Source organism: Schistocerca nitens, chromosome 8 (assembly GCF_023898315.1).
Source record: "Schistocerca nitens isolate TAMUIC-IGC-003100 chromosome 8, iqSchNite1.1, whole genome shotgun sequence".
Lineage (NCBI taxonomy): Eukaryota > Metazoa > Arthropoda > Insecta > Orthoptera > Acrididae > Schistocerca > Schistocerca nitens.
The window spans coordinates 176,402,349-176,416,461 of NC_064621.1; positions in this window are offsets into that span (position 1 = coordinate 176,402,349).

Genomic DNA, 14,113 nt, shown 5'->3' on the forward strand with positions numbered 1-14,113 from the left:
CTGTATAAGTGCATATTGCTATTAAACGACTTCTGTCACCTCATTATATGCGGAGTGTCTATCCTAAGATATATTTGCAATTTTGGTTTTGTACTGTATAGCTGGAGCCAGCCCAAACAGTGCTGATCGCGTGTTTCATGCTACGCCCAGTGTCGACGGAAAGCGTCTGTTTGTTTCCCATTACAAACAAAATCATTCTTAAAGGGGAATTTTAGGTGCTCTTTCGATAGAGCGGTCCCAGATTAGCCTAATGTGATATTTGTTGTATCGATGTGTATTAACAAGGACAATAAAACATGAAGACTAACCAGTACCCCAGAAGTGACTGTACTGCTCTGGCCTGTACTGGCTGCTATCGCCAAGGGTGCAGCGCTACTGAGTCGTTGCTGGAGTACTTGTTATGCTTCATTTTTTACTATCCCTGTTAACACACGTTGGTCTAATCTGGGACCTCTCTATAGAAAAGTCACGTAACCTTCCACTTTAAAAATGATTTTGTTTGTAAATGCAAACAAACCGACGCTTTCTTCGACACTGAGCATCGCATGAAAGCAGTGACGAGGATCATTTGTTTTGGCTGATACTAGCTCTACAAAACAAAAACGAAATTGTAAATATCTGCTGAGTGGGTATTTTTTCAAATGATTTAAGATTCTGATTTTCTTCTTGACTAAGTTGTGTTCGAATTTTTTTTCTGATCGCTCTGAAATTGTCGACTAACGCACGGAGAACAAGCTCCTCCTACGTCACACAATGCTGGCACTACACACTCCTCATGGAAACGGTTCGAGCGTTCTCAGATTGCGAAAGATAAGCTGAGTTGTGTGTCCTCTGGAAATGCCGTGTTCCGATCGCTACCTGAAAAGTTCCACTAACGTTAGACTCAAGCAATAGCCACCATACAGTCACACCATTCTTCATTCTGTACTGAATGTATCGGAAATGAGCTCGCGTGAAGATGAAATTTTAATCAAAATATCTCGAAGGCATGAAAATACTGGAGGAGCATTTTAGTAGCGGCCGGTCAAGGTGTTCTTGTTATAACACTTCCAATGAGCCACTTTCTGTCGGTGTATCTACCATCTGGTGAGCAAGATGTATGAGACAGGCGAAATACCCTCAGACTTAAAGAAGAATATAATAATTCCAATCTCAAAGAAAGCAGCGGTTGACAGATGAGAAAATTACCGAACTATCAGTTTAATAAGCTACGGCTGCAAAATACTAACACGAATTCCTTACAGACGAATGGAAAAACTGGCAGAAGCCAACCTCGGGGAAGATCAGTTTGGATTCTGTAGAAATGTTTGAACACGTGAGCAATACTGACCCTACGACTTATCTTAGAAAATAGATTAAGGAAACGCAAACCTACGTTTCTAGCGTTTGTAGACTTAGAGAAAGCTTTTGACAATGTTGACTGGAATACTCTCTTTCAAAATTCTAAAGGTGGCAGGGGTAAAATACAGAGAGCGAAAGGCTATTTACAATTTGTACAGAAATCAGATGGCAGTTATAAGAGTCGAGCGGCATGAAAGGGAAGCAGCGGTTGGATAGGGAGTGAGACATGATTGTAGACTATCCCCGATGTTATTCAATCTGTATATTGAGCAAGGAGTAAAGGAAACAAAAGAAAAATTCGGAGTAGGAAATAAAATCCAGGGAGAAGAAATTAAAACTTTGAGGTTCGTCGATGACATTGTAACTCTGTCAGAGACAGCAAAGGACCTCGAAGAACAGTTGAACGGAATGGACAGTGTCTTGAAAGGAGGATATAAGATGAACATCAACAAAAGCAAAACGAGGATAACGGAATATAGTCGAATTAAATCGGGTGATGCTGTGGGAATTAGATTAGGAAATGAGACGCATAAATTCGTAAATGAGTTTTGCTGTTTGGGAGCAAAATAACTGATGATGGTCGAAGAGGAGAGGATATAAAATGTAGACTAGCAATGGCAAGGAAAGCGTTTCTGAAGAAGAGAAATTTGTTAACACCAGGTATAGATTTAAGCGTAAAGAAGTCGTTTCTGAAAGTATTTGTATGGAGTGTAGCCATGTATGGAAGTGAAACGTGGAAGATAAAAAGTTTGGACAAGAAGAGAATAGAAGCTTTCGAAATGTGGTGCTACAGAAGAATGCTGAAGATTAGATGGGTAGATCACATAACTAATGAGGAGGTATTGAATAGCATTGGGGAGAAGAGAAATTTGTGGCACAACTCGACTAGAAGAAGAGATCGGTTGGTAAGACTTATTCTGAGGCATCAAGGGATCACCAATTTAGTATTGGAGGGCAGCGTGGAGGGTAAAAATCGAAGATGGAGACCAAGAGAAAAATACAGTAAGCAGATTCAGAAGGATGTAGGTTGCAGTAGGTACTGCGAGAGGCTTGCATAGGATAGAGGAGCATGGAGAGCTGCATCAAACCAGTCTTCGGACTGAAGACCACAACAACAACATCGTGTTCGTCTTGTAACGCGAATCCGCTCGGCGGCAGCAGTTGGTTGGTGATGGAGAGGGCACATGAGTGGCGCGGCGCCTGCAGCCGGCTGCCGTGATTTACGGCTGGGAGGTGAGTCTGCGACTCCGGCAAACGAGGTCCCCTCACCGTGCGCTACTGTGCTAACGCGCCGTCCACACTGTGCCGCTGGGAAGTCCCACACCGCGGCCGGCACACCGTTAGCGCCTACCCTGCATTCTTTAGCAACTGGGACACGAGGAGAATATCACACCTGCCACTAACCCTGAAATAAGTCAATGTAGCACAGCCACTGAGAACGCAAACGGTTTATTTACTCTTACACTCTCTTCCGGTAACACAACTTACAGAAAATCATGTGAAGTTTTATTCTATTCAAAATCGTAGGGAAACAGCAGATTCAAAGATTCTACGCTATTTGACACCAGTCGCTGTGCATAGCCTACCACTGTCTGCTTGCAAATTGTGATATTCCTTCCCAATCAGTACGCAAGACAGTTGAACATGAAACAAAATATGTCCACTTTAGGTATAAATGGGTACTATACACCATCGTTGCGCCATTTATTTTATATTGTGTAGAAATAATTACCAACAAAATATGTTTCACTCACCTTTCACTCTCGATTCCTGCTCCTTGCCCAACGTCACTTTTGTTAAGTAGTGACTGAAACGTATTTCCTCGCCTTTATCGTTATTTGTTAAGGTCTGGACAGCTATTCACAACAACATACTATGTTTACTGGACGGAAACAAAACACAGACTGGCAAGTGAGATGCTTTTGACGCTCTACAGCCCTTATTTATTATCTTGCATTTTTCGCAATAATTTTCAAGACACAGAATGAGAACACTAATTTCGACAAAAAGTTTTAGAAAACACGAAATCAAGGTTACAAGAATGTAGTTTTGGTTATTCAAATCTTTTTCAGTATTACAACAGAATATTTTAGAGTACGAAACTTCCTATCATCATTAATTTTTCAAACAAAATGTTTTTGAAAAAAGCAACTCGTTCTTTCAAATGTGGAGAAAACAAGCTTTCAGTAAAGTTATGTCAACAGGAATATAAACAGAATTTACTGTGTAGGAGTTTTAATTTAGTACATGCTCAGCAGATACTGTAATTTGGTCATATTCATTTAGGTAAAATGTTTTGAGTAGCACTAACGGCAGTGTTGCTGTCAGGGAACTGATAACTAAATACTGAAAAACAAATTTTAATTTGAAATATATTTAACAAAATTTCGACAGTTTCTGGAATGCACTGATTGCACATTACGTACTTGATAATCAAAGAGAAAAATAAACTGTTATTTAATTTGTTGCCGCGCGGAGTGGCCGCGCTGTTAGAGGCACAACGTCACTGACTGCGCGTCTCCTCCCGCCGGAGGTTCGAGTCCTGGGTGTGTGTGTTGTTCTTAACATAGGTTAGTTGAAGTGAGTTTAAGTAGTGTGTAAGCCTAGGGACCGATGACCTCTGCAGTTTGGTCCGTTAAGAACTCACACACATTTGAAATTTTTTTTTTAATTTGTTTGTTGTACCATCAGATGAAATTGAATTCATCTGATAATATTCTGCTTCCTGGGACCAGGAGACATCAGACAACTTTTCCGATAACAGCGAATTCTTTGTCAAAGTAATTAACTCGTTGATAATGGGAACACGCGGAGAGTACAGACTGGTAACAGACAGAGAACTGTCATTAAATTAGTTATATTCGTGATTCTTCAAATCTTTCCGGAATACAAACTGATCTTCCCCGAGACTACCTTCTATGAAATTTTCCGGTTTTCGGTAAATAATTGCTGTCAGTAATTCGCAACTGACAGTTCGATAATTTTCCCACCTTTCAGCAACCTTCTTGTTTGGAACAGAAATTCTTGTATTCTTCCTGAAGTCTGAGGGTACTTCGCCTATGTGATACACAATGCCTAACAAAAAAAAGTGGAGCACCTGAAAGGGAGCAGGAAACGAAATGAAATTTCACGGTTTGAGAGGGTTCGTGACGTCATTTCAGTGATTATGGAATCGAATCAAATCTACACAGAACTTGACAGTATAAGCCCACTTGTCAGTATGACGTAGCGCCAGCTTTCGCCTGCGTGCATGTATAGATTCGACTGGGAAGTCGTTGTATTCTCTCCCGAGACAGGCTGGCACACAGCTATTGTAACAGATCCTTGATATTTATTAATTTATTGCAAATTTAAAGACATGTTTCCTGATATTTTAAAACAGGTCGTAGATATTACAGTACACGTTTGTCATCTTTTTTATAGTTATTATTTTTTATCTGCGACATTTGACAAAGAAAACTTTTTTTTAAAATAACAGTAATTTGAGGTTGCAATCGGAATAAAATTTTGTATTTTAAGAAGAATATGAAAACATGATATGATAGAACAGGTATCTGTTAGTGCCAACACTAACTGTGACTGGCGGAGAATACGTCGGAATGGTTTCTTCGAACTGTTGACTGCCAGTCACAACAAAAGGTTTATAGTTAGTTGTAGAGAAATAGTACTGAAAATCCTATCCATTAACATTAGGTATTTATCTATGAACAGCATTCAGTGCTTTCTTGGTCACATTGCCAGCATCTCACACTAAATTCGCCATCCTTAACTATTATTTGACTTACATGTACAATTTGTCACTACATTTTTGCATGTTATATCTGATTCATAATTGTAGGTGCCTTTTTTATTGTTACATCTTATCTTCTCCCTCCTCCTGTTCCTTTTCAGTGTCAATGATGTCGCTGTTCCCGTGGGTGCTGCTCTCCACTGTCTGGAGATTGTTGTTATGTTGCATAGAGGTTTATCTGTTTTGTCGTGTCTGAGGTACTCTTCATGCATTGTTTTCCAAATGGTGTCTCTTAATTCATTGTGGTCGTTGTACTTGGTCTCTTATTGCTCTGACCGAGCGAGGTGGCGCAGTGGTAAGACACTGGACTCGCATTCGGGAGGACGACGGTTCAATCCCGCGTCCGGCCATCCTGATTTAGGTTTTCCGTGATTTCCCTAACTCACTCCAGGCAAATGCCGGGATGGTTCCTCTGAAAGGGCACGGCCGACTTCCTTCCCCATCCTTCCCTACTCCGATGAGACCGATGACCACGCTGTCTGGTCTCCTTCCCCAAACCAACCAACCAATCTTATTGCTCTGAATATATATATGTCTGTTTCTGTGTACCCTAAATATAGTGTGTGTCTCTTGTTCGCCCATTGCCCGCAAAAGAAAACACTGTGTTCTGTGGAACCTCCTTTTCCGCAAGTGCATGTTGGTGTGTGTCTCAGACTCATATGGTTTAAATGCGTGGGATAAGGTCCGTGCCCAGTTAAGAAATGCACCACAAAGCGGCTGAGATCGATATGTTTCATTCTTAACTGGTCCCTAATGTTAGGGGGGAAGTCGCACAGTCTACGTCCCTTATCACTTGCATAGTGATATCTGTGGAGCATATTCTGAGCACCACGCACAATGCGTCCACTGAAATGGTATCCAAAGCTCCTGATAGCCAAAGGAGGACACTTCTCTGCACCGAGCGAGGTGGCGCAGTGGTTAGCACACTGGACTCGCATTCGGGAGGACGACGGTCCAATCCCGTCTCCGGCCATCCTGATTTAGGTTTTCCATGATTTCCCTAAATCGTTTCAGGCAAATGTCGGGATGGTTCCTTTGAAAGGGCACGGCCGATTTCCTTCCCCATCCTTCCCTAACCCGAGCTTGCGCTCCGTCTCTAATGACCTCGTTGTCGACGGGACGTTAAACACTAACCACCACCTCCACACTTCTCTGCCCTCGTCTAACTAATGCTTTGTTGGTCATCAGGTTCAGTCTGTGTACTTACGTGCTGCCTGATTCGAAGAGAACAAGTAGTAATTCCGTATGATTGGTAGAGGTAGTCCGTAAGGTTTTTAATTTAGCCTCAACAAATTATATAGCATTTTTTCTGCTTTGTCTGTTGTTAGCCTTACGTCTTCATGAACATTCTATTTTTCATCTATGTGTATCCCAAGATAGCGTGTAACATTTGCTCTTCTGATGTTTATGTCCCCTATTTTAACTGAAGGATGTGTATGTTGTTTGGTTTTAGGTTATCCTGAGTTTGTTGTTGTGTCACCGTTGTAGTATTTCACTGGATCTATCTTCTAGCTGGGTTGTATTGTTTGCAGTGACCACAGCTAATAGGTCATCTACGTAGGTGAAATCTATCTATCTATAAGTTGTAAGAGGGGTTCCATTTTTAAGTCCCAGAAGACGGGATTGGTACTGTCACTTGGACGGAATTGACGTTCGGGATGATCCCACACATGTTCTATAGAGACGTATCTGGAGATATTGCTGGCCACGGCAGTACGTGAGTACTACACAGAAATTTCATAGAGACACGTGCCAAATGTGGACGAATATTATCCTGTTGAAAAATCACAATAATGTCGTATGTACAAGACGACACAAGACGTACGTGACGTACAGATGCGCCATAAAAATTCTCTCAGTCACTACCTGCCATAGAGTGAAGTCATACCCAATGACTCCCCACAGCGAGACACCACGAGTTTAACACCGCCGCACCTCTCTCAAACACTGGAAGGAAAGGGATCTCTTTCAAAGTGGCCGCCATACTCGCCGACGATGGCTGCAGTGTGGAACAGTGATTAGCCACTGGACACAGTGCGACGTCGTTGATCAGTAGTTCAAGCTTCCCGGTCCCGGTATCATACCAAACGACGCCGTTTGTGTTTTGGTGTTAATGGCACCGTATACTTGTACATTCGCTTGTTCAACTTTCGTCACAGCGAATTGCAACTCCCGCTGATGGTGTGTGCATGTACGAAGTTACACTGGCATCCGGCCGTGTCTTCTGTATGCGTCATTTCATTTACTTACAAGTGTACGTAGCGTACAAGATACACAGAAATAATTTTGACGTGGATGGCTCATCCAAGGAGCTAAACAATTGTGTGGGAATGTCGTCTACAAGAACCGCAAATTTAGCTGTGGAGGAATCACCTTGCTGATAGTCATATAGAATAGTCTATATTTTTAGTCAACGTGTAAGTAAAAAAACGGTTACAGTATACATTACTTTTCAGTAACACAACATGCTTTCAAGTACCGTTAAGTTACCTTGCGCTCTAAATAAGTCCTTTTGTCTTGCAAAAAATTGAAAAGTTCTTAAGAAGCCAGTCCTATATTGCGATACTGCTGGTATCAATGCTTTCGTTCGGATATTGCCGAGATGTCGATAAATTTGTAGGCACTGGTATCGGTACCAAATATCGTATTGAATCTGGTATTGGAACATTCCTAGCCGCGCTTTGCTGCTGCACGTACCTACATTCAGTAATGCATAGGGCACAATTAGGGCAAATTAAAGGACAAACTGAGTGAACTTTTTTCACGACAAGTGCTGTAAAGAAATATCATCCACGAGATTTTCCAGACTAAATAGCTACCTGCTACATTTTCCTTCTAAAACGCGTGGCAGTAATTACAACGAGAAAACGAATAACCAGTCTTAACAGAAATCTTTAGTTTTTCTCTGGTGAATGGAACACATCACAATCTATGGAAAAGAAACGTAGTTCGACCTGTCCCTAAGACCGAACAACTGCAATCACCTTGTGATAATCGCCAATCAGCATATTACCCGCTGCATCCAGTGCCTTGGAATATATTGTTCGCGACCAAATTTCTGAACACTTGCGTGAATTCGTCTTGTGTGACACATATCAGACCGGATTTCATAAGCGCCGTAGCACAAACACTGCATTAATTAAAATAGTTGATGACCTGGAACAGGCCATCGTCAACTGCGAGGCCACAATAATGACACTGCGACATTTTTGCGAAGCACTGGTAATTTCGACCTTGGCGTGATGCTCCAATAAATGTAAATTGTTGAGATTGCGTACCGAAGGGGTTTGAAGTCTCCTTGAAAACCAGAAAGCGTACTGCTTGCCTGTGGGAACATAAACATCTTCCTGGAAACATGTTCTCTCAGGAGCGCCACATGGATCAATCTTAGGCCCACTTTTACTTTCCTTGTATGTCAGTGATGTCTCGTTGGTTCCGTCCTTCTGTAAATATCATTTTGCCGAAGTGCCAAACTTGCAAATACCGACAGTGTGACAATCCAGACAATAATGATCTGTCTTCAGTGGTATCAAGGCCGGAAAACCTGGACTCAAACGAAATACGGAAAAGTCTCAAGTAATCTTAGTATCCCACTAGAAATTAATTATTTCAGAATTCCTCGAACAAGTGCCTCCTATTTTTCTCGACGGTATTCCAATCCCATACGTGCACACAGTGGAGAGTTGGGGTGTAACATTGGGTGATCATCTCAGCTGGGCAGAAAACGCTATCGCAACGTGCAAGAAAACTTTCGCTTGTCTCTGTGCCATCAAAAAGTTTCGGAACGCATTTCCACAGTGGTACGGCAACATTTGCTGTAGAATAGGCTGAGGAATGGAAGTGACTGGGGTTGTGAGGGAGTATAGTTTCTTATTAGAACAGACACTTTACTAACAACACAAACAGCAACAAAAAAATCCAGACAAGCAAAATGTGTACAGTAATCGTAAAACCTTATATAAAATCTATTAAATGGCTTTACAATGAATAGAGGAAACTTATGTCTATGGTTCAAAGAATAGCAGTTAAAATTTTCCTTAATAATTGCACAATGAAATTAACAAATTCCTGTTAGTGGACAGGCAATGTCTACTCTTAATAAATCCACAGTAAATATTAAGAAAATTAATGAGTGACGGTGGGTGCATATTATTCTCATCACAATAATTAAAATAATAAACAAAATAATTTGTAACATGATCTTTTGTAATATAGCCCTATGAAGTGATGTATTAATGTCAATTTTGTATAATACTTTTCCCTTCGATTTTACGCATGTAAGACCAATGTACAAATATGGCTTTGACTTTGAATGCGGCCTTCGTACACTGGAGAATGATTGCGTCGAATGATGTTTACCTTGGTGCTGTGTAATGTTTATTCATTACGTAACTGGATGTTTGTTACCAAAGGCTACATAAGTAATGTAAACAAAAAAGATGTAACTTTTTATGTGTTTCATCATACTTTATTTCTCCAGACAGTGTGTGAACAACGTAGCATAAAAAGGGTGATCTTAGATTTCAGCATTGACTTCCTGTATGTAACGTAGCAATTTTGGGTACTGTTTCGTTATCTCAAGAAATAGGTAGAAATACTGTACCTTGCAATAAAAGTTTCAGGGTTGTATACGGGAGGGCACGCTAGTCGTCAACTCCTGACTTTGTGTGTTGAATTTAAATGCAACATTATGTTTTAAAACAAAATTTTTAACATTTCTTGTAATGTACAACTTGCAGTTTTCTGTGTTATAAAATGTTACTAATAAATGGCACTGGGTGCCTCATCAATGAGAGTTTCTTATTGCTCACAGTTTCCTTGTACAAAGTTATTCGTGACTTGTGGCACAATGTTGTGTAACTAGTTACGGTTAATAACAAAGTATGTCTATAAACAGATGTACTTGTAATATGGGCTTGTATACTGTATCTAAACATTTCTGTGCCACACGTAGTCTGTAATTTTTAATTGTGTGATTTGAGTATGGGTGAGTCAGCCCGAAACCGGTAACCACTGCAGCAATAAATTTTATATCCATGCAACTGAGACGGACAAAATAAAAATTTATCAAAAGTTCCTAATAGAGTTACCATTCCAAAGCAGCATGCCTCGAGTCAGCAAATTATTAATGTTTTCTCAATCAATCTACAACCAACAGAACAAACCTTTATGAGGGAAAGGTAAAAATAAATGACACTAAAATCAGCAAAATTAAATGACACTTCGAACCTCGATAACTGATCTCTAGTTTGTCTTGCTTAAAAGCCGCACAAAGACAAAATAAAAGAATGAAATGATAGGTTGAGTCATTAACATAACCTTCAAAATTACAAGATAGGTTAATTTGCTTCAAACCAAACTTTTCTTTCAGCTCAAGTGCGTCATTAATAATAATTGCGTGCGGCTCAGTGTCGAGTTCAAGTCTTTCAACAGGTCGCCACTTTGGCGATTTGCGTGACACTATCTATCCAACTGGGAAAGTCGATCTACAGTTTAACGTGGAATCCGAATCACGTGTGTTCCTGACGACTCCCTACAGCATTGAGAGGTGATGAACTGAAAATTTCTGTGGTCCGATCAGGATTCGATTCCACGACCTCTCAGTTCCCCGCAGGTGCTTTACTACAAAAAAACAAGACTGAATCACATCTGTAGAATTTTCTGCACCCAGTACTACTGAAGGACTGCACAAAATAATAATAGGAGAATTACAACCAGGCTTAATCAGCCGCACATAGAAAGTCAGATTGCACTCCGATCTGACTGAATTTTGAATCATAAAATGATAGAAATTACGTAGTTAAGTATTTACATTAGATGAGAAAATACCAGAATCAAAGATGCGGTGATTTTTGTGACATTCGTCTGTATATTGTTTGGCTCAATGCAGTTTTCAACTGCAGATGATACAAAAAAGTGCCCCATACAGCAGAAGCTATTTTACCCTTCACGAAACATTGAAGACTTTGAAACTTGGCGACGATATTTTCTTTGTGAGACTATCATGGTGAACATTCCGTAACACATTTCATACTGTTACTTCCTGGGAAGAGCCTAAGGTACCCGGCTACTTTCATATGCAAACCACGCCGCCTCTGTGACCGCCTCGCCTTCGCCTGCGTGGAGAATGCTGATTACTTTCACCGCTGGCTGATAGCACAATAGATCGTAAAGCTGCAGTGTCTCCATGGGGCGTCTCCCTATGGTGAACGCACGTCGCCTCTCGAGCGATTGAGGCACGGCGGCGATGGTTGTCCGAGCGAGCGCCTGCCCCAGTACAGGCAGGTACGTTGAGCTCCATAGTAACGACGCCGATGTCTGGTTGTACCAGTTAGCAGGTTATTGTCGTCTTCTCTTTCCGCGGGTACATCCATTACATTCAGAAAGTATATCTAACGGTGTTGACCATGCAAGTTTTATTTACACAGCAGTATTGTACGGTAAGAATTTTCAGTTTCTATGGATACAGCTTAAAACGTAATTGCCTGAGCTAGAGATTAGGATAGTATACAATCCTGCAGTTTACTGAAGCGCTACATATTTGCACGTAATTGCATATTTCATTATGAAAAATCCCTTTGAGAATTAGGGATTTTAACGTGCTGGTGAGATGTGTGACATCTTTTTCGATATAATGACAACTTCTTAAACCTTTTTCGTATTTCCTTTACGTGAATGTGCAAGTTAATTATGTAAACTGAAAATATACAGGTACTAGGAACTTCATTGTTCAGTTGTATATAAATAAAAGAACAGCATCAGAAAACTGCGTCAATGAAAAAAAGATTGTACTCAATTACATAATTAAAAATATATACTGGATAATTGTAAGCAATTCTCGGAAACCGTTATCATCAGCAAAATTGTGTATGAGAAATGTAACGACCGCTACGGTCGCAGGTTCGAATCCTGCCTCGGTCATGGATGTGTGTGATGTCCTTAGGTTAGTTAGGTTTAAGTAGTTCTAAGTTCTAGGGGACTGATGACCTCAGAAGTTAAGTTCCCTAGTGCTCAGAGCCATTTGAACCATTTGAGAAATGTAAAGGCCTCTGTAGAGGATCAAATAACTTGTCAGATGTTCAAATGTGTGTGAGTTCCTAAGGGACCAAACTGCTGAGGTCATCGGTCGGTATACTTACATCCTAGTTAAACTAACTTTTGCTAAGAACAACACACATATCCATGCCCGAAGGGGGAATCGAACCACCCGCGGGAGGGGCCGCGCAGTCCATAACATGGCGCCTCAAACCGCGAAGCCACTCCGCCCGGCTAACTTGTCAAATTTCTCTTGTTTGTCAAATTATTTTGCAATATGCTGCTGTGTTTTACGTCTATGTCCAAAAAGACTGACGTGTTTGAGATAATTTTTGATTGACGGTCAATATGAAAAACAAATTTGATTAGTTAAGCTTGCGTTTGTCAAACAAAACCCAGTTGCTTGACAGATTTCGAACATGACACACATTTGGAGCGAAAATTTTTTATTTCAGTTTATCTCTTTCTATGATGAGTTCCCACGATTGTGGAAACTGAAAAAAATGGTTATACTGACTAGGGATCACAGGCCATTACCACAATGGTAGATGTGCTGCGTCTTTGCCATCTAAATATAAAGAAAAACATAAGAATTCTACGCACGACAAGACAAGCGTGAGTACAACAAAATGGCATACTGTCTTTTAATGCTTCATTTATTGTGTAACTTGTTTCAATAATAATGTCACTCAGTGTACGAGGTGCAAGCACGATATAAATTTCACATCTTAGAAATCTGCTCAATGTACCAGATATCTAAAATTACAGATAATGGCTCAGAAACTGGAATAATTTTCACATAGCTGTGTCTCTATTTTCAAATTGAGGGCTACATAATTCTAACAAGTTATTAAAATTTGACTGTGCATTTGGTGATAGTTGATGTAATCATAAGGATCTGCCAATAATATGTCCTATAGCAGATTCCTACGGGTATATTTATGCCTCGATTTCAACCATTCTCTGGCCCACTGTACTGTTTTTCTTTTCTTCTTTATATACAATGCTAAAGTTAGTAGAAGAAATGCATTGTCTGTATTGGTAGTCATTCCCACTAGTGACAAAATAGAGATGGTGGACAAAAAAAAAAACAGAAACACCAAAAGCACAAATTATTACCATGCCTAATACGTCATGCGAAATCAGCTGGTACTCGAAGCATCTTCCAGTCGTCTCGGAATGGATAAATACACACCAATAAGGTTTTCAGGGGAATCTCGTACCATTCAGCCTGAGAAACAGTGACAAGTCCAGCTAACGATGATGGACGTGGATAGCGATCAAGCATCCTTTCTCCAAAGTAGACCACAAGGGTTCAATAATTTTGACGTCTGGTGTCTGGTGGAGAGGGGAGATGCGCCGCGGGGTAGCCGCGCGGCCTTGGGCGCCTTGCCAAGGTTCGTGAGGCTCCCCCCTTGGAGGTTCGAGTCCTTACCGTAAGTTAGATTAAGTAATGTGTAATCCTAGGGACCGATGACCTCAGTAGTTTGGTGCCATAGGAACTTACCACCAAAGGGAAGATGCGACAATTCATCCTCGTGTCCAGAACGATGTGAACTGCGTGAAAGGGGCCCTGTCGTCTTGGAACACGGCGTCACCACACGGAAACAAACATTGTACCATGGGATGGACCTGATCAACTAAAATCGTCACATGATTCTTGAGAACAACGCGACTTCGCAGAGTAACGACACTTTGATCCTCGTTCTGACCTAGTGTATGATGTTTTTCCTTTCCATGTATTCACCATAAATCTTCGATACGAAGTTTCTTGAAATAACCAGCTCTTTGGCTGCCTTTGTTACGGAAGCAGTGTCGGTTGGTCACAGCCAGTGTGCTCTCTGCCGCCGTTGGATAAGCAGCTGCCAGCAGAAAGTCGTATACTCCTAGCTCACTTATTTGTTACATAGTTTAATTAATTTCTTTGCGTGTTTTTGGTACTTTCAT